Raw genomic sequence first — 20,186 nt, forward strand, 5'->3', positions numbered from 1 at the left:
GGACTGGACATCCATAATGAAAATAAGATGATCGGGACCAGGTAACTTGAAATCATTGAAAAGATCCAGAGCTTGTGAAATGTCACAGATGTAGGTAGGAAGGGACTGAACTATGGGAGATAACACAGAGTTGAGGTATGGAGATATGAGTTCAGTGGGGCAGGAACAAGCTGTAACAATGGGTCTACCTGGACAAGCGGGTTTGTGGATCTTGGGTAAGAAATCATTGACATTTAACGTCAAGGAGGGTTTAAACTAATTTGCAAGGGGGATGGGACCCAGAGCAATAGAGCAGTGAAAGAAGTGCATGGAGTAAAGTCAGATCTAACATATAGAGAGGCTTTGAGGAAAGAGCAGCAGAATAAAGGGTATAAAGGTAGTAAGGTAGAAGGGCTAAAGTCTGTGTGCTTCAGTGCAAGAAGCATCAGGAACAAAGGTGATGAACTGAGAGCTTGGATACATACATGGAATTATGATGTAGTGGCCATTACAGAGACTTGGTTGGCACCAGGGCAGGAATGGATTCTCAATATTCCTGGATTTCAGTGCTTTAAAAGGGACAGAGAAGGGGGAGTGGCATTACTGGTCAGGGATACTATTACAGCTACAGAAAGGGTGGGTAATGTAGCAGGATCCTCTTTTGAGTCAAAATGGGTGGAAGTCAGGAGCAGGAAGGGAGCAGTTACTCTACTGGGGGTATTCTATAGGCCCCCTGGTAGCAGCAGAGATACCGAGGAGCAGATTGGGAGGCAGATTTTGGAAAGATGCAAAAATAACAGGGTTGTTATCATGGGTGACTTTAACTTCCCTAATATTGATTGGCACTTGATTAGTTCCAAGGGTTTAGATGGAGCAGAGTTTGTCAAGTGTGTCCAGGATGGATTCCTGTCACAGTATGTTGACAGGCTGACTAGGGGGAATGCCATACTAGATCCAGTATTAGGTAACAAACCGGGTCAAGTGACAGATCTGTCAGTGGGTGAGCATCTGGGGGACAGTGATCACCGCTCCCTGACCTTTAGCATTATCATGGAAAAGGATAGAATCAGAGAGGACAGGAAAATTTTGAATTGGGGAGGGGCAAATTATGAGGCTATAAGGCTAGAACTTGCGGGTGTGAACTGGGATGATGTTTTTGCAGTGAAATGTACTATGGACATGTGGTCGATGTTTAAGGATCTCTTGCAGGATGTTAGGGATAAATTTGTCCCAGTGAGGAAGATAAAGAATGGTAGGGTGAAGGAACCATGGGTAACAAGTGAAGTGGAAAATCTAGTCAGGTGGAAGAAGGCAACATACATGAGGTTTAGGAAGCAAGGATCAGATGGGTCTATTGAGGAATATAGGGAAGAAAGAAAGGAGCTTAAGAAGGGGCTGAGAAGAGCAAGAAGGGAGCATGAGAAGGCCTTGGCGAGTAGGGTAAAGGAAAACCCCAAGGCATTCTTCAATTATGTGAAAAACAAAAGGATGACAGGAGTGAAGGTAGGACCGATTAGAGATAAAAGTGGGAAGATGTGCCTGGAGGCTGTGGAAGTGAGTGAGGTCCTCAATGAATACTTCTCTTCGGTATTCACCACTGAGAGGGAACTTGATGATGGTGAGGACAATATGAGTGAGGTTGATGTTCTGGAGCATGTTAATATTAAGAGAGAGGAGGTGTTGGAGTTGTTAAAATACATTAGGACGGATAAGTCCCCGGGGCCTGACAGAATATTCCCCAGGCTGCTCCATGAGGCAAGGGAAGAGATTACTGAACCTCTGGCTAGGATCTTTATGTCCTCGTTGTCCACGGGAATGGTACCGGAAGATTGGAGGGAGGCGAATGTTGTCCCCTTGTTCAAAAAAGGTAGTAGGGATAGTCTAGGTAATTATAGACCAGTGAGCCTTACATCTGTGGTGGGAAAGCTGTTGGAAAAGATTCTTAGAGATAGGATCTATGGGCATTTAGAGAATCATTGTCTGATCAGGGACAGTCAGCATGGCTTTGTGAAGGGCAGATCGTGCCTAACAAGTCTGATAGAGTTCTTTGAGGAGGTAACCAGGCATATAGATGAAGGTAGTGCAGTGGATGTGATCTACATGGATTATAGTAAGGCATTTGACAAGGTTCCACATGGTAGGCTTATTCAGAAAGTCAGAAGGCATGGGATCCAGGGAAGTTTGGCCAGGTGGATTCAGAATTGGCTTGCCTGCAGAAGGCAGAGGGTCGTGGTGGAGGGAATACATTCAGATTGGAGGGTTGTGACTAGTGGTGTCCCACAAGGATCTGTGCTGGGACCTCTACTTTTTGTGATTTTTATTAACGACCTGGATGTGGGGGTAGAAGGGTGGGTTGGCAAGTTTGCAGACGACACAAAGGTTGGTGGTGTTGTAGATAGTGTAGAGGATTGTCGAAGATTGCAGAGAGACGTTGATAGGATGCAGAAGTGGGCTGAGAAGTGGTAGATGGAGTTCAACCTGGAGAAGTGTGAGGCGGTACACTTTGGAAGGACAAACTCCAAGGCAGAGTACAAAGTAAATGGCAGGATACTTGGTAATGTGGAGGAGCAGTGGGATCTGGGGGTACATGTCCACAGATCCCTGAAAGTTGCCTCACAGGTAGATAGGGTAGTTAAGAAAGCTTATGGGGTGTTTGCTTTCATAAGTTGAGGGATAGAGTTTAAGAGATGCAATGTAATGATGCAGCTCTATAAAACTCTAGTTAGGCCACACTTGGAGTACTGTGTCCAGTTCTGGTTGCCTCACTATAGGAATTACGTGGAAGCATTGGAAAGGGTACAGAGGAGATTTACCAGGATGCTGCCTGGTTTAGAGAGTATGGATTATGATCAGAGATTAAGGGAGCTAGGGCTTTACTCTTTGGAGAGAAGGAGGATGAGAGGAGACATGATAGAGGTGTATAAGATATTAAGAGGAATAGACAGAGTGGACAGCCAGTGCCTCTTCCCCAGGGCACCACTGCTCAGTACAAGAGGACATGGCTTTAAGGCATATATGTCAAACTCAAGGCCCGCGGGCCAAATCTGGCCCGCGGTGGAATTATCTTTGGTCCGCGAGATAATATCTAATTACTATTAAAGCTGGCCCCAGTAATCGAAGCGTCTATGGCATATGATATGGCTAATGCTGAGTTTATTCAGGTACCAGGTTTTCAGGGTTTTTAGTGTTTATTCGGCAGTCTTGCTCGGCAGTCTTCTTCATAAGAAACGGAATTTGTAAAGTGAAACACTTTGTAGTTATAGCAGAGACTGAGACACATGAGAGCAGGCTGAAAAAACGGAGGCAACGAAAGCTGCGTTCGCACGCGTCCGACTGATCCGGCCCGCATGAAGCTGCATTTTGCTCAATCCGGCCCGTGACCTAAAATGAGTTTGACACCCCTGCTTTAAGGTAAGGGGAGGGAAGTTCAAGGGGGATATTAGAGGAAGGTTTTTCACTCAGAGAGTGGTTGGTGTGTGGAATGCACTGCCTGAGTCAGTGGTGGAGGCAGATACAATAGTGAAGTTTAAGAGACTACTAGACAGGTATATGGAGGAATTTAAGGTGGGGGGTAATATGGGAGGCAGGGTTTGAGGGTCGGCACAACATTGTGGGCCGAAGGGCCTGTAATGTGCTGTACTATTCTATGTTCTATGTTAACATCATCCAAATCATTGACATATAACATAAACAGAATCGGTCCCAACCCAGACCTCTGTGGAATACCACAAGCTCCATACTTCAAGGGCTATTAGGGATAGTATTTGCCCCTTGCCAGCAATCCCTACATACCATGTAGCCAATCAGAAGAAAACTTCTTCCTTTGACTTGCTCTAGATTTTGTCTGATATTGTATTGTGCAGTACATTGAAGTTACTCTATTTCCAATTGAGATGAGTACAGAGAACAGTGCTCATTTAGTATCATTTAGTAAAACAGATAGTATTTGCCCCTTGCCAGTATACTTTTGGCACCTATGCTGTACATTTCTATTCAACTTCAAATGTTGCTTTATATATGCATGAAAATCTTTCCATTTATGGTAACGACCAGCTAAATTTAATATTATTTTCTATTACTATACAGGAGACCCATTGTCTCACTTTACAGTAGAAGTTTCAGTGCTTGAGTTCACTAGTGATCAGTTTAAGGCTGCAGATTGCAGCAAAGATCTTGTGGGATCACATCCTATTCTTGTTGGTGGAGTTTGTATTGGAGTTATGAGTCAAATGGTATGAAGATAGGCCTTATCTTCAGCTAGCTAGATTGTGTGGCTTGTAGATGGAAAGATGCAGATTATCTCAAAATAAAAAACAACATAGCTACCACCCTGGATTATCTTGGTACTCATCATCCTGATTCAGAAGATGTAGATGAAGACCAGCTACAAATTCAGGGAACTAATTCACTTGTTTAACCATGGTAATGGAATCCAGCCAAAGGTAGATATATTTGGAAGCTCACAATCTTAGCAACTTAATGTTCTTTCAGCTTAACACTCTCCACCAAGGGAGAAAGGAATGGATTGCACTGACATCAATTAGTGAGTTTGTTTGACTTTGCTACAAGTAGTACATATGTCTGTTAATCCGGAGAAATGGAGCCTCCAATGTCATTTAATGAGACACCCATGAGATGTTTTCTCTAAATGCTCTGCTGGAGAGGATCTTCTGCAGAGGCTCATTTCCTCCCAACTCTCTCCTCCTCCTCTTGAAAGATAGCTTTTTATTTGACATGCTTGTTACTCCCTCAAGTAACACTAACAAATATGTCAGATGCAGCTTCTCTTCATAAAGCAATAATGACTCCAGTTGATAGTCTAAATATCCTGTTGTTATCTCCCAAGTAAAAGATTCCAGCATTTTCCCAATGACAGATGTTAGGCCTACTGATCTATAGTCACCAAGTAATGAAAACAAAGAGTCTGCAGACTGCAGATGCTGGATCTCACAATCGACCTCCACCTGAAACACACTTTCTCTGCAACTGCAACACAATATATTGCATTCTTTTTTTTCTTCTCACTCGATCACAATCACTTTATGGCATGATCTGTGAGGCACACAAATAAGATGTTTTTCCACTATATCTCAGTACACAATATCATGCCAATACCCCAGAAACTGGAGCAACAATCTGCTGGAAAAATTCAGCAGGTTGTCCTGATATTTCAATAATTCCATTATCCCCTCGCATGGAGGCTACTCACCCCACTGAGTTCCTCCAGCAGATTGCTTATTAGTTACCAATGTGGAACTGCAGCAGTTAACTTACACCCAGTAAGCCCACAAAACAGCAATGTGATAATAACTGCAGAGTTCAAATTTATTGTGTTAACTGAGGAATAAGTATTAGACAGAACATTAGGGGAAATTTCCCTGCTCTTCCTCAAACCAAAGTACTGGCTGAAAACTTCTTTCTGGATATTTGTCCTCATCCATCTGGAGTGTGTCCTGAACCCCCAACCTGTGAATTCGAGACATGAGAGCATGCACAGAGCTGGAGCTGACACAAGGGTGACACTTTAAATACAGGGTCAAATCGGTTTCCTTTGTCCCGAGGTCATATACATCTCATATAAGAGTGCATTTGAGAACATTATTATTCTTGACTGACAGTGATTGCTAAAATTACCATTTCCATCTGTTAAATAGCTCATTGTCTTTTTCATTGCTCTAATGGAAGCACTTTTCTACAAATCATCTTCCTGCAGATGGCCAACTGGATAAAGCCCAGCTGCTGGTTCTGAATGCACCAAGATTATAAGATAGCTTTGAACTCCCTAAACGTCAGATTAGTTCTGGAGGTTAGTTCCGCAGTTGGTCTAATTAGTTTTGTGATAAACATATTCCATCTACAATTCCAAAACAACAATATAATAAGCCAGAACAATTACAGACAAGTTATTCAATGAAAACATTAGGAAAGAAAAAGTACAATACCTATTTAATACAAGCTGAAAACAACTGGAATTTTCAAGGTGTGACTCAGAATCAGAATTGCGTTTTAATTGTGGTAACAGTAGTGTGCAGACCTGCAATTGCTATAAATTACAAAAAGAAGTGCAAAAAGGAATAAAGAGGCAGTGTTCATGGGTTTACAGAACAATCAAAAATCTGATGGCAGAGGATAAGAAGCTATTTCTAAATTGTTGAGTGTGGGTCATCAAGCTCCTGAACCTTGCCCCTTACAGTAGTAACGAGGAGAGGGTATGTCACAAATAGTGAGGGTCTTTAATGAAATAAACTAGTTTTACTGATTCATTTACCCTGTACACACCCATTGCTGTGATTTATTTTATTCTTCCCTCTCTGAAGTCTCTGTGGATCACACATCACTGAGCAGACTATCCCTAATCTCCTAAACGCTGCCAGTGTTGTTCTATAAGAGTGACTTTGGCTCCTCCCTTTTGGCAGAAACCCAGGTTACTTACGAATCTTGAAAATGATGGAAGGCAGACTGTCCATTGCTGATTTCAAGCTACTCTCTAAATAGCTAACAAGGACCTCCCTTTAAAGAGTACTTCAATCTGCAAATCAGGCTGTAATAATCAGACAGTTTTAACTTGGCAGTCTGAGCAGGAAGGTTTTCAAGACAGAGGAAGACATGGGAGAGGAAGATCCCAATCCTGATGAGGCACAGGAGCATCAGAGATTAATTCAGACTCTCAACAGGAGCATGCATCATCCCTGCTTTGGACAGAATCCTTGCTCAATTGAAAAATCTCTGGATCCAAGCAGCTTATCTCTACATCTAACTCCAATCCTCAAGCAGGATCTAAGTGAAGCCTGGGTGCTTAGAACATAAAACATAGAACACTACAGCACAGTACAGGCCCTTTGGTCCGTGTTGTTAACCCATTCCAAGATCAACCTAACCCTTCTCTCCCATACAGCCTTCCACTTCTCTATCTTCCATATTTTAGATTCTAACTCACTTTGTTCCCCAACCATACTAAATAGGCCTGGAGCTATAGACTGACATACATTTCCATGCTTTCTGTCCATCTTCAAGTACAGTTATTGTTGTCAGAATCTTGGCATTCAGTTTGTATGTATAAGATACCCCACAATGACAGGAACCTTTCTTTTATTCATGGGCTATAGACATTATTTGTAATACTGGCATATATTATCAATCTCTAACAGAGGAGACAGTTACAATTAAATACATTGATGGGTCTGGATCTCCAAACTGGCAATAGTTGGGGAAGAACAGCCAATTTTCTTTCTTGAGGACATTTGTATGCAGATGGATTTTTATGGCAATGTGGTTATTTCATAGCAGCACACACCAAATGCTGTAGGAATGCAGCAGATCAGGTGGCAAATATGGAGAGGAGTAGAACATGGAACACAACAGCACAGTACAGGCCCTTTGGCCCATGATATTATGCTGACATATTAACGTGTTTTACGATTAATCCGACCCCTCTTACGTAGCACTCCATTTTTTGATCATTCATGCGCCTATGTATTAGCAAAGACATCACTGATAATATCTTGGGAAAGGTACCCTGTAATATGAGGTAGAAACCTGCTGGTATTACAAATGTGGTTTGACTGATGTAATTCTACAGAAAAGGAATATATCTGAGGCATAAAAACTCAAAGCATTGATGAACATGATTACCAATGCTTTGCCTTTTAGTAGAGGAGATAGTTTATAAGCCAAATTTTAGCAGATAGTACTCAACTGTCAATTTTTCTATGACTGCTTTTGAAACTTGTTAGAGTTTATGGGAAATTGGGAGAATATAAAAAATAAAAGTGGTATTACTTTAAAATACGGTTCCTTGATGTTCAGCAATACACACAAAATGCTGAAGGAACTCAGCAGGTCAGGAAGTATCTTTGGAGAGGAATAAACAGTCAATGCTTTAGCCCGAGATCCTTCATCAGGATTGTAAAGGTGAAACCTCCCTCTTGTGCCCTTCTTCCCTTCCTTTCTCCCATGTTCACTGTCCTCTCCTATCAGATTCCTTCTTCCGCCCTCTAACTCTTCCACCTGTCACCTCCCAGCTTCTCACTTCATCTTTCCTCCACCACCTATCCACCTTCCCCCCCCCCCCCACCTGGTTTTACCTGTCAGTTGCCAATTTGTACGTTTTCTCATCTCCCACCTTCTTCCCCTGCCCCACCTTTTTAATCTGGCATCTTCCCGCTTCTTTTGCAGCCCTGAAGAAGGGTCTTGGCTTGAAACATTGAGTGTTTATTTACTTCCATAGATGCTGTCTGACCTGCTGTGTTCCTCCAGCATTTTGTGCGTGTTGGTCTGTTAAAAATAGAGGTTAAAGATAATTTAAAAAATTCAAAGTGAATGCTGCTTCTGTCCATAGTCAGAGGAAGAGCTCTGGATTTGGTTTTACTTTCTTTGATTCTCTGCAAGAATTTGGGGTAAGTGTCAACACAAAAATCAGGTTATTTTGCAGGTTTATTATGTTGTCAAACTTCTATCAGTTGAGTTATTACCAATTGTTTTATATTCATTTTTAATAAATAACCCAGTTATCAGAGATACAATAAAGGCATAACAATGCTCAATAAGCAGTAATTTGAAGTAAAAGAACAGAAAGTAAATGAGATTTGAAGCTGTCCTGAAACTGAATACATTGAGGATCAGACTTGTGTCTTGCACCAGAGACCAAATGGAAATAGGACATTTCCACTTGCCCTTCTGAAAAGAGATAGTCTGCTATATCTTACACACTCCTCTCTAACCCAACTTTAACTTTTCCCTTCCTTTCCTCCACCTCTCTATCTCTATCTCTGGGATAGGATAGTGACCAATATCCACTAAAAGGCAGCAGATTCTCTTGACTAATATTGCCCATAACAATTCCGATGATGCAGTCTTCTATATCTTTGTTTTCAATATGCCTCCTTACTCCTTGGCCTTGAACGTTTCTGCTCTCTCCTCTTTTCTCCCCTACAGGATTCTCCTTGTCCTTGTTTCTCAACTTCCCAGCCTTCACATTAAATTAAACTTCAGAAGATTGTCATGACCGTGTGCATCTTTACCTGTTCATTTCCCTCACAGATTCCCTAGTTTACTTTTCCCTCACCATCACCAATCATTCCTCTTTCCACAGTAGTGCGATGGATATTCACTGTCTTCGGGTTAGAGGCCTCGTCTTTTGCCAAACTCAGCTTTCTAAACATAGCAGCAATGAGCTTCTAAGATGAACTGGTTGTTTTGGAATAAGTTAAACTTCCAATTCATCTTTTTTGTTTAGCTTCTGGTCATAAACGGGAGTCTGTCTTCAGTTCTCAATGTAACTGGCAAACAGTAATCAATCTGAAGTTGAAATGATAGCTTTGCAAACAAACACTCTCAATAGAGCAGACTGCTAGCTCACATCACCTGGTCTAATTTCTGAAGAGGTGCAATATAAGACAATGGGTATGCTAATTTGGCTTGTTTCAAACTAGACAATGCTAGCTAAATTGTTTAGTTCAAGGAAGCTTGCAGATCAGATGGAAATGATCTTTTAGCACAAAAATAGATGATCTATTAAGTAGTTGGAAGTTTGTGTACTCATGGAGTCAGCTTCACAGCATTAATTGTGGGTACCTGGGATCTCTGACTGTAGAAGCCTTGTGTTAAAAGGGATATGAAAAAATATCACGTGTAAGTGGCAGAGAAATAGTATAGATGCAGTTCAGACTTCTTAGGAATGATCCAAGAACATCAAGAAGCATGACAGAAACATGGGGTGAATTTGAATCCATTCTTTTGCTTTTGATTCCTGCAACAGATGACTGGCTTGTCAGTGGCTCATGGGTATGTCTATTTAGTTTATAGGAATTTTATCTGTGTTTTCAAAATCCATTGTGTTTTAGAAATCTCTTGTAATTTGGAAGTTTTTTTTATGAGATGAAAATCCTCTGTGAGTTTTAAATGTTTTAAGAATGTTGCTTGAATTTAAACATGTATCACTGAAAATAAATGAACAGTGTTTAAGCTACTTTGTTAGCTGTAAGAATATTCTTTTAAAAAAAACTTTTTAAATTGAGTTTTCAAATAATTACAGAAAGAAAAAAAAATATACCCTTCCCCCCTGCCCTTAGCCCCTCCCCCCTAACATCCCTATATAAAAAAAAAGAAAAAAAAAGAGAGAAAGAAAGAAAGAGTGCCTGGATATCAGAAGATCCCACATGTTCCACGGAGTTCGTAATAACTTTAGTATATGTATTTATTTCTTTCCCCAAATAACCAATTATTTTATCTTCGGAGCACCTATGTATTTAATCCTGTCTTTTGTAAATAAGGGCGCCAAATTTTCAAAAATGTTTCATATTTATCTCTTAAATTATAAGTAATTTTTTCAAGTGGAATACAGCTGGAAATGTCATTCTTCCAACGATCTATACTTAAGTATGCATCCGATTTCCAAGTAACTGCAATAGCCTTTTTGGCTACTGCCAGTGCAATTTTTATGAATTCTTTCTGATATTTATTCAATTTGGGTTTCGATTTTATCCCTTCAATATCGCCTAATAAAAATAATATTGGATTATGTGGAAGTTGTGTTCCAATAAAACTCTTAAATTTGTCCAAAAAGGTTGAATTTTAGAACAAGACCAAGTAGAATGTAAAAAAGTACCGATTTCTTGGTTACATCGGAAACACGAGAATATTCTCCTTGATAGGGAAGTGTACCCACCACCCAAATAGTGGGTATTGGTGGCTAAACTCTCCATGGAGAATCAACAGGGAAGTGAACTAGTCTTTGAAGATTGGGTAGTTACAGTATATCCTCCCTTTAGTGAGGGTGCCTGTGGCTATCTTTATTTGATAGGGCTGAAGTTCTTTGCTTTGAGTTTAGAATTTTGTGATCAGCAAACCCAATACCTACACAGTACCTTTTCCTCCAATAACAGCAGGTGTAATATCTTCTTCTTTACCTCCTTCCTTCATGTCACCCAAAGCACTCTGGTGCTAGGAATACTGTATTTATGCTTACAATGTGGTCTCCTTTAAAATGGAGAGTCCTAATAGTCGTTGTGTGATTCATTTGCAAAATATTCCTGCATTTGTGACTTCAAGCCTCCACGCTCTCCTCAGCCTCCTCCAATGAAGATTAATATAAGTTCAAGAACACTACCCCATCTTCTGACTTAGAGCATTATAACCCCCAGACTCAAAACTCAGTTAACAACATAAGGTAATCAGCAACTCAGGCAATATTATTTAAGATATACAGCAATCATTCTACTTTTCCTTTGCATGTGGAGGACTTACCTTACTGATCTTCCTCACTCCAAAGTCCCCAGCAATGGATAAGGTGGCCACAGATCCTTGCAAGCATTAGAGTCATTGAGTTACATATTAGAGAAGCAGACCCTTCAGCCCAACTCATCCATGCCAGCCAAGACACCTACCCAAGCTAGTCTGTGTTTTGCAAGTCCCTCTAAACTAGGGTTCTGAACCTGGGGTCCATGAACCCCTTGGAAAATGGTAGGGGTCCATGGTATCAAAAAGATTGGGAACCCCTGCACTCAAAACCTTTTCTATCCACGTACCTGTCCAAATGACTTAAACATTGTGAACGTACCAGCTCTACAGTTTCCTTTGCTGTTTGTATCAGACTGTGTGAACAAATTACCCCTCAGGTTCTTTTTTAAATCTTCCTGCTCTCACAAACCTATGGTCTCTACCTACGATTGTCTGCCTTATCTACATCCCTTATGATTTATATATCTCCGTAAGGTCATTCCTCAGCCCCTCTTTTACTCCAGGGAAAAATGTCCAAGTCTATCCAGTTTCTCCTTTTACCTGAAGCCCTCCAGTCCCGGTAGCATCCTTATGAATCTTTTCTTCACTGAATTTTTTTTCGGTTGATGACAGTTAAGAGGTCCTGCCCTTGAAACACCCTCAAACAAAGCTAAAAGAAGGGCTTTCCCAGCGGTGACAGATATCACTACTGAGGGTAGGTCAGTGGATGTTGTATACATAAACTTTAGTAAACCTTTCAACAAACTCCCTCGTGGTTGGCCGATCCAAATTAAGGTACATATTGCAGCTGTATAAAACTTTGGTTAACCTGCATTTACAATAGGATGTGCAGTTCTGGTCGTTGCACTATAGAAAAGATGTGGATGCTTTGGGGGATGGTGCAGATGATGTTCACTAAATTGTGCCTGGATTAGATGGTATTAGTTCTAGTTAGAGGTTCAGCAGAGCTGAATTGTTTTTTCTTTTGAGTGTCAGTGGCTGAGGGGTGAACTGATAGAAGAACATAAAATTTTGATAGGCATGGACAGGGTAGATTGACACTTTTCCCCAAGGTGGAAATATCAAAGACTAGAGGACATAGCTTTAAGGTGAGAGGGGTAAGTTAAAGAAAAATCAGCTGGCAGGTTTTATTTTTACATAGAGACTGGTAGGTGCCTGGAATATGCTGTCATGGTAAGTGGTGGAAGCAGTTATTTTAGCAACATTTAAGAGACATTTAGATAGGCATGGAAAGGAAATTGAAGGATATAAACCAGGTGCAAGGAAATGAGCAGTTCAAATTGGGATCATGGTTGGCACAGACATTGTGGGCCAAAGCACCTACCTCTGTACTGTACTATTCTATATGTTCAGATGTATTGAAGGAAATAATTCAATAAAAATAAACACTATTACAAAATAATAGATATATTAATCAGAAATGCATAAAAATAGCTTATTCCCTCCTTGCTTCCTAAATCATTCTTGTATAATTTAACCTAGCAGTATATTTGTGAGGTGATTCACCAGTGTAACTCACTAAGACTAGTGACAGATGGATGACAGAATGAACTGACAAAATCGTCCCTTCCAATCCATCAATAATTCTCAGACTTTTGTCCTTGACAGAGCATATGCAACAGTGTGGGAATTTAGTTTCTATGAGTAAGTACTTGTTGTTTCAGTCAGAAGTATCAGGAAACATCAGTACAGTGGATTCTAGTTAATCAGGACACATTAGGACCAGTACATTTTGGCCCAATTAAGTGACTACCCCAATTAGCCAAAGTTCCATGGAAATAGTTAAAAAGGTATAAAAAAAGACAAATGAGTAACAAATTATGTATTTAAATGAAATACAGAACAAATTAGAATACTACCAATACTACTGCAAAGCTATAAAACTATGCATTAGTTCCAAATATTTTTTGACGGAGGAATTCATCTGCATGGATTTCTTTTCACTGTAAATGAACAAAATTAGTGCAGACACCTAGAGCAAATAAGGGTCTGCCTTTATACACCACTGTCGACGATTGCATCCTCCAAATCATCATTTTCATTGTAACGTTAAAGATTAAATATTTTCTGACTGGTTGAAGTAGCGAAATCCCGCCCATTTCTGGCACCTCGAAGCCTGAATACTTGAAACAGCAGTGAGCAAAACATTTCTGAATTGTCTTACTACTTATTTCTTGTCAACAACCACTGACACAAATCACTGATTTTTGAACATGAATACACACAACAGATGCTATTTTCAAACTGTTCTAAGAATGGTGTCATGTCTAATGGCCACAACTGATGCTAGTTAGAAACTGTTTATCAACAATCTCCTGCCCCAATTAGCAGCTTAGTGTCCCAAATAGACAAAAGGAATCCTTGTGGCAGTCCGCACACACGGGGCTCGAACCGCCATCGGGTGCTGCAGGCAGACATGCGGCCCGCTCGGGGCGGACCTTCCGGGGACGGTCTGACGTCACGTCCGCCCCGCTGGTTGTGGGGACCCACGGGAGGGGGAATTTAAGCGCACGAGTTTAAATCAGTAAAGACATTCCGAGTTCAGCTCTCTCTGCCTCCATGTGTTCCTTTCACAGTGCTTTGCACGCCACTACATCCTGGCTATTTTCTCGACTAGTTTTTGTTCTTGAAGAGTCGCCCCAATTAACCGATGACCCAATTAACCGGAATCCACTGTACATTGCTGCTCATTATTTCACACCAAAGGGGAAAGGAGTTAGCTTGCAGACATGATGCTTTTGAGGCAGGAAGGGGAGATGTGTTGTTTGATTTTCAGTGGGTTCTAACATGAGCATCTCTCCAGGCAGTAGTTTACGCATTCGGTACTCACAATGATACCCCTGGGTTGAGATCTTGACCAATGTCTCCATCCCATACGGTGAAAGCATACCCCGATATTGCCAATGTTAAGTGTTAGTTTAGGACCAGTGAGCCTTCCACCATGCGACCACCTGAGAATTCTGCTAAAGGTTGTACTTGAATTTCATTTAGACCCAACAGGTATTAATAGCATGCGTGCTTGCTGTGCTGCACACAAGTTTGTGGAAATATAAACACAAACTGATTTTTCTTATGCCCTTGATACAGTTTAGTATTTGTGGAATGTTTGAGGTCATAAACAGTGTAAACACTAGTGTGCAGAAAGAATATCTCATTCTGATCAGGATTCGTCAGTTCCATTGGGACTTACTGTTTCAATCCACCGACTGGGAGGTAGAAGAGTATCACTCTGGTCTGTCAGCTGAAGAGTTGTACAATGCCAGTCCCAGCCTGACAGATGGTGAGCAACTCACCATCATGACAGATGGGGAGATGTCAAGGCCAGCTCCAGTATGACAGATTGGGGAGAGTGCCAGATTCTGCATTATTAATCGAGTTGATTTGCAACCCCCCCAAAGCATCACTCACCTCCACTGGATCCTTGGATCCCTAAAGCTCCACGATCCATCCACTGTACAATCTCCAGCTTAGTGAACATTGACAAACTGCCCCTCAGATCATTACTAGACCTCCAAATACTGCAAAGTGACTGCATCCTGCTACTAGTGAACTTCATCACTATGAGATCTGTGATTCCAACAATGGACTGTCTCACTTTGACTCTTCCATGTGCTGAATACACTACAGCATATGTAAACTAATCTTCAACTGGAAATCTGTGTTCTGACCCATCTGTACATATGTGGCATTTTTGGCTGCCGCTTCAGAACCAAGTTAACTACTTTCATCTTTTATATCTATTCTACCCATTTATTTGGGTCACAATGGTACCATGCAATGCCATCAAGAGGTATAAGAAACAGAATAAAATTTATTATCTCTGATTTATATGACATGAAATTTGTTGATTTGTGGTGACAAATGAAGCAATATTCTCCACTTGCTTGGATAGATGGGGTGCCAGCAACTCTCGGGCAACCTGATAGCATCCGTAACAAAGCAGCCCCATCAATCACCCTGAATATTCATTCCCTCTGCCACTGATGCACAGTGACATAGCATGTGTCATCCAGAAGCTGATCCACTACTATGTACACAAACAGCTCTCATCAAGCCCACGATCTGTACCTTGAAGAAGTTTGGTATGGGCCCCCAAACCCCAAGAACTTTCTACAGGGGCACAATTGAGAGCATCCTGACTGGCCGCATCACTGCCTGGTTTGGGAACTGTACTTCCCTCAGTCACAGGACTCTGCAGAGAGTGGTGCGGACAGCCCAGCGCATCTGTAATTGTGAACTTCCCACTATTCAGGACAGTTACAAAGACATGCGTGTAAAAAGGGCCAGAAGGATCCTTGGAGACCAGAGTCACCCCAACCACAATCTATTTCAGCTGCTACCATCTGGGAAATGGTACCACAGCATAAAAGCCAGGACAAACAGGCTCCGGGACAGCTTATTCCACCAGGCCATCAGACTGTTTAACTCACGCTGATGCAGCTGTAGTTCTATGTTATATTGACTATCCTGTTGTACATAATATTTACTATAAATTACTATATGTGCACATTGCACATTTAGACGGAGACATAACGTAAAGATGTTTACTCCTCATGTATATGAAGGATGTAAGTAATAAAGTCAATTCAATTCAATGCAATCCAGGAAGGACAAGGGCGGCAATGCATAGGAACAGCACTGACTCAAACTTTCCCTCAAAGTCAGCTTGGAAATGTATAACACCTTCAGTAATAGAACACAGAACACTACAGCACGGTACAGGTCACTCGGCCCATAACGTTGTGCCAACCTTTTAACCTACTTTATGATTAGCCTAACTCTTCCCTCCTATATAGCCCTCTATTTCTCTATCACCCGTGTGCCTAACAGTAATCAGATTCTAGAAACCCCTCACCTAAGGGTGCTGTGGAATGCCATCACCAGAGGGGCAGCAGAAGTTCAAGAAAACAGCTCACTGCCATCTTCACAAGGGCAAATACGAATGGGCAATAAACTCTGTCCTTGCTTGTGACACCCAAATCCTGAAAGTGAATTGGAAAACAATCCTTTGACACTTCTTTTTACCATGTCTCCTCCATTGTTACCCCATCATGCTCTGTCACAGGCCCAAAGCTGCATTAACCTCCCACTGTTTTGCTGCTCTTCTACTTTCTAACCAGATTTGTTGAGTATCTCCAGCATATTATGATATTTTTCAGATTTCCAACATGCACAGTATTTTTTGTAACTCATGTTAAACAACAGGCAAAAGCTTATACTTAAATTACACCTTTTAAAGGTAAAATAAACAAGCAGCTTCGTATGATAATAATATAATCCATATGCAGTATACAGCATGTAGAGAAAATGACCAAGGCTTGCTTTGAGATAAGTTTTAAGGAACAAGCTAATACACCGGAGAGAAATAGGGAAGCTGAAGCTTAAGGAAATAATTCCTGGCCTTGGAATCTCACGACAGGAAGTTCTGCTGCCAAGGGGAAAGTAAACAAAATTTTCCTACTATATTCTAAAGCAAGAAAAGCATTGAAACTTGTGAAGTGGAAGGAAATTGTTGAAATGGAGCAGGAAAGTACCATGGAGTGATCATCAAGAGAATTTTAGAACTGAGCCTTTGTCCTACCAGGAGTCAGTAAGCAAACATGACAAATAAAAACACACGATGAATTATGCAATAGATAGCGGAGGTTCAGGTGAGCTCCCCTAAATGCTGATGACTTCAATCCACATCTCAACACTTCCCTCCCACTCTAATGTCACATTCAAGATTAAAGATTGTTTAATGTAATTTGCAATACACAAGTGCAAAGGAGAACAAAATAATCGTTGCTCCAGATCCAAGGCAGCACAAAAAAAAATCACAATAAGATCAAGAACACAATAATAAAACCCCCCCCCAAAAATATACATAAGATAGCTTATATACATAGACCGATTATTTGTATATGAAGTGCTGCTAGGCACAGGGGTGTCTGTATATAAGATGACTCCAACTGGGAAATGATAAAGTATAGGGATGATGGTGGCTGATTTGAAGCATGTGAAGGCAGCAGCTGAATGAGTGAAGTGTTGAAGATGCCCATGAAGACATCAGTGAGCTGGTGTGCACGCTCCCTGAGTACTTGGCCTGAGATGTTGTCTGACCCAGTAGCCTTACGGGGATTGACCCTTGTCATGTCTGCTGTTGTTACAGACAGTGACTGCTCACCTGGATGGGTGTAGCTTTCATGGCTGGCATTGTGAATCATGCATAAAGTTTGTCTAGAGAATCAGGGAGGGAGGCGTCACAGGTACAGACAATGCAGTTTTTCCTTGTGTAATTAGTAATGCCCTTGATGCCCAGCCAGGTATGCTGGGGATGGTTACTGGACAGGTGCTACTGATTTTTTTTTTTGTGCCTAGGTGACCCTTGCCCTCTTGATGCCAAAGACGAGGTTTTGCCTGGCTGCTCTGAGAGGTGTTCTGTCTCCAGACCTGAAGGCAGTTTCCCGGGCTTTTAGTAGGGAACACACCTCTGCGTTTGGCCAGGGCTTCTGGTTGGGTCGTGAGATGACCGTTCTTGAGGTACCAACATTGTCTACATGATCATAGATATAGCCAGGACAGAAGAGGCACATTCCTTGAGAACTGTGTCTTCTCCGTTTGTGTGACCTCCTTGAACATCTGCCTGTTAGTCCATTCAAAACAGTCCTCAGCCATGGAGATTGCCTTATTAGGCCATCCAGTAATGGTTCTCTGAACTGGTTCCTCCGTCTTTAGGAGTGATCAATATGCTGAGATGAACATTATGCAGATGTGGTCAGAGAGGCCAAGGTGAGGGTGTGGGATGGCTTTCTAAGTATTGCGTCTATTTGTATAAACATGATCCAAGCTGCTGATCCCTACTGTGATATGTTGGTGGAATGTGGGCAAAATGTTCAGTACGTTAACATGACTGGAGTCTCCTGTCTGGATGCTTGTTTTGTAAAAAGCTGATGATACGGTAAAGCTCTCCCAGTGTGCCTTTTGCACTTGCGCTTGGGGGAATGTTTGCAGTGATGACGAATACAAGAGTAAACTCCCTGAGCAGGTAATGTAGCTGGTATTTGATAGTAAGATGTTCAATTGTCCCAGAACAGTGACTGCTAACTAGAGATGAGTTTGCACCAACCTTTGTTAATGTACACACAGATTCCACATCCTTGGATTTCCCCGACAGGGAGTTTCGATCTGCGTGGAGCTGAGTCATCCTGTCAAGATGAAAAGCTGGATTGGGCATGTTGTTGTTTAGCCACATTTCAGTGAAAACCAGAATGCAGCAGCACCTTATCTCTTTCTGTGCGTTCATTCCCAATCTCAATCCAATCTAGCGACTGGACATTGGCCAGGAAAAGTGATGGTACTGCTGGCCTGGTCAGACTAGGCTCAGCCTAGCTAGTACTCTGGCTCTCTTGCCACATTTCTGCTTGCCCTCGCACCACCTGCTCCAGGTCACAGACACTGGGCCTGGTGACCATAGAATCCCTACTCCATTGAACAGCTCTATTAACTCTACTACCAGCAGATTAAAAGTAATTTTGTCTAAGAGTTCAGTTGTGCTGTATTCACAGAACTTTGGTTGACTGAAATTCCTTTGAAGCATTATCTAAGAATTTGAAACTAGAACCATTACTGAGAGCCAGGGAAGTTGCTGTGTCTCTTATAAACTCTTCACAGGCTTTGAGCGGATACAGGTATCAATCTTAATAAAGTCAACGGTCTCGCTCTAAATAAGAACTGGAATTCAATTGTAAACAATGTGGGACAGCAGAAACCAGTTTGTATGAGGACTAACCAATGAGGAGGGTTGTTTCTCATAAACAAGAGAAAATCTGCAGTTGCTGGAAATCTGAAGGGCTTCAGCCTGAAACGTCGACTGTACTTTATTCCATAGATGTTGCCTGGCCTGCTGCGTTCCTCAATAGATTTGTGTGTGTTGTTGGGGGTATAAATATCACTGTACCAGGCATGCCCAGGCATCATCCCTGATGAAGATGGCAGTTCACCATTGAAACGTCAGTTAAAATCAATACATGTACCTGGCTGGAAGTCAGAGAAGAGATTATTCATCATTTATGCTGGGAAAGCATTAGATCGTTTTTTTTGTTGTTGTGTCACTGTGCGGTCATTTTCAACTTAATCGATTCTCCTAACCTTTCCCACCTTTTCTTTCATATAATTCTCTGATTCTCTTTTCATGATTAGCCTCTGATCTTGTCACCTCAGGTGGCCCCTCTATTCCCATTGTCTTAATGGGATATCTCTGATTGCTTGATCTCTCCACTTTCACCTCCAACTTCTTTCTTATTCTGCCTCAGAACAAAACTTTTCCCTAAATTATATCACAATAATTTTTCTTTCAAGTTCTTGGTCACCACATTTTAATTGGCTTCCATAAAAATTCCATGAAGTGTATTCCAGATCCTTATCACTCATTGCATCAACAAAGCTTTCATCAATATCATTTCTGGTTCTTTTGTCATTCTAAGTCCCCTGGTTCTTGTCCTGTCTGCCAATGGGAACAACTACTTTGGATTCAGTTTCAAAACTTTAGTGTTGTTCTGTCTTTCCTAAAGTGTTGTTTCAGATCCAGAGTCACACAAATGGCCACCATTACTTTCTTGCTCTTCTGCCTTGATGTATCTCCTTTTTAAAGCCCAGGATCCATTTTAAACCACTTTCTCAAACAGCCCAGTCTTTCTAATGTTTGAATGCATATAAAGACCAATAATCTCTGATCCTATACCCTTGGTACTTATATTGCCTTTTCTCATCATTCCTCACAAGTTGTAAAACTTCAAGATTTTCCACATAAAATGTCATCTGCCACATATTCATCCATTCCACCTACGTGACTGTTCCCTCTTAAAATCTTTTATTACCTCTTCACTGTTCTCCATTGTTTCCCTGCAGGTTCACTGTAAGTCTGTCCTATTACACTACTGAACAATTTCTGGACCCTTTTTTTTGGACATTGCTCCATTCTGTTACAT

General features: G+C 41.4%; 1 protein-coding gene across 4 annotated transcripts in view; it reads right to left on the reverse strand.

The window, feature by feature from the left end:
• stard13b (StAR related lipid transfer domain containing 13b) overlaps positions 1-20,186 on the reverse strand; it is a 426,906-nt gene that overhangs the window by 313,426 nt on the left and 93,294 nt on the right. Inside the window, exon 1 of one of the 4 annotated variants that reach the window (XM_073043874.1) lies at positions 16,073-16,089. The exons of the other annotated variants lie outside the window; for them this stretch is intronic. The gene's annotated coding sequence lies outside the window, so the exon portion shown is untranslated. Of the gene's footprint in view, positions 1-16,072; positions 16,090-20,186 lie in introns of those variants that run through there. 4 annotated transcript variants of the gene reach the window in all.

This window comes from Hemitrygon akajei, chromosome 4 (genome assembly GCF_048418815.1).
Source record: "Hemitrygon akajei chromosome 4, sHemAka1.3, whole genome shotgun sequence".
NCBI lineage: Eukaryota > Metazoa > Chordata > Chondrichthyes > Myliobatiformes > Dasyatidae > Hemitrygon > Hemitrygon akajei.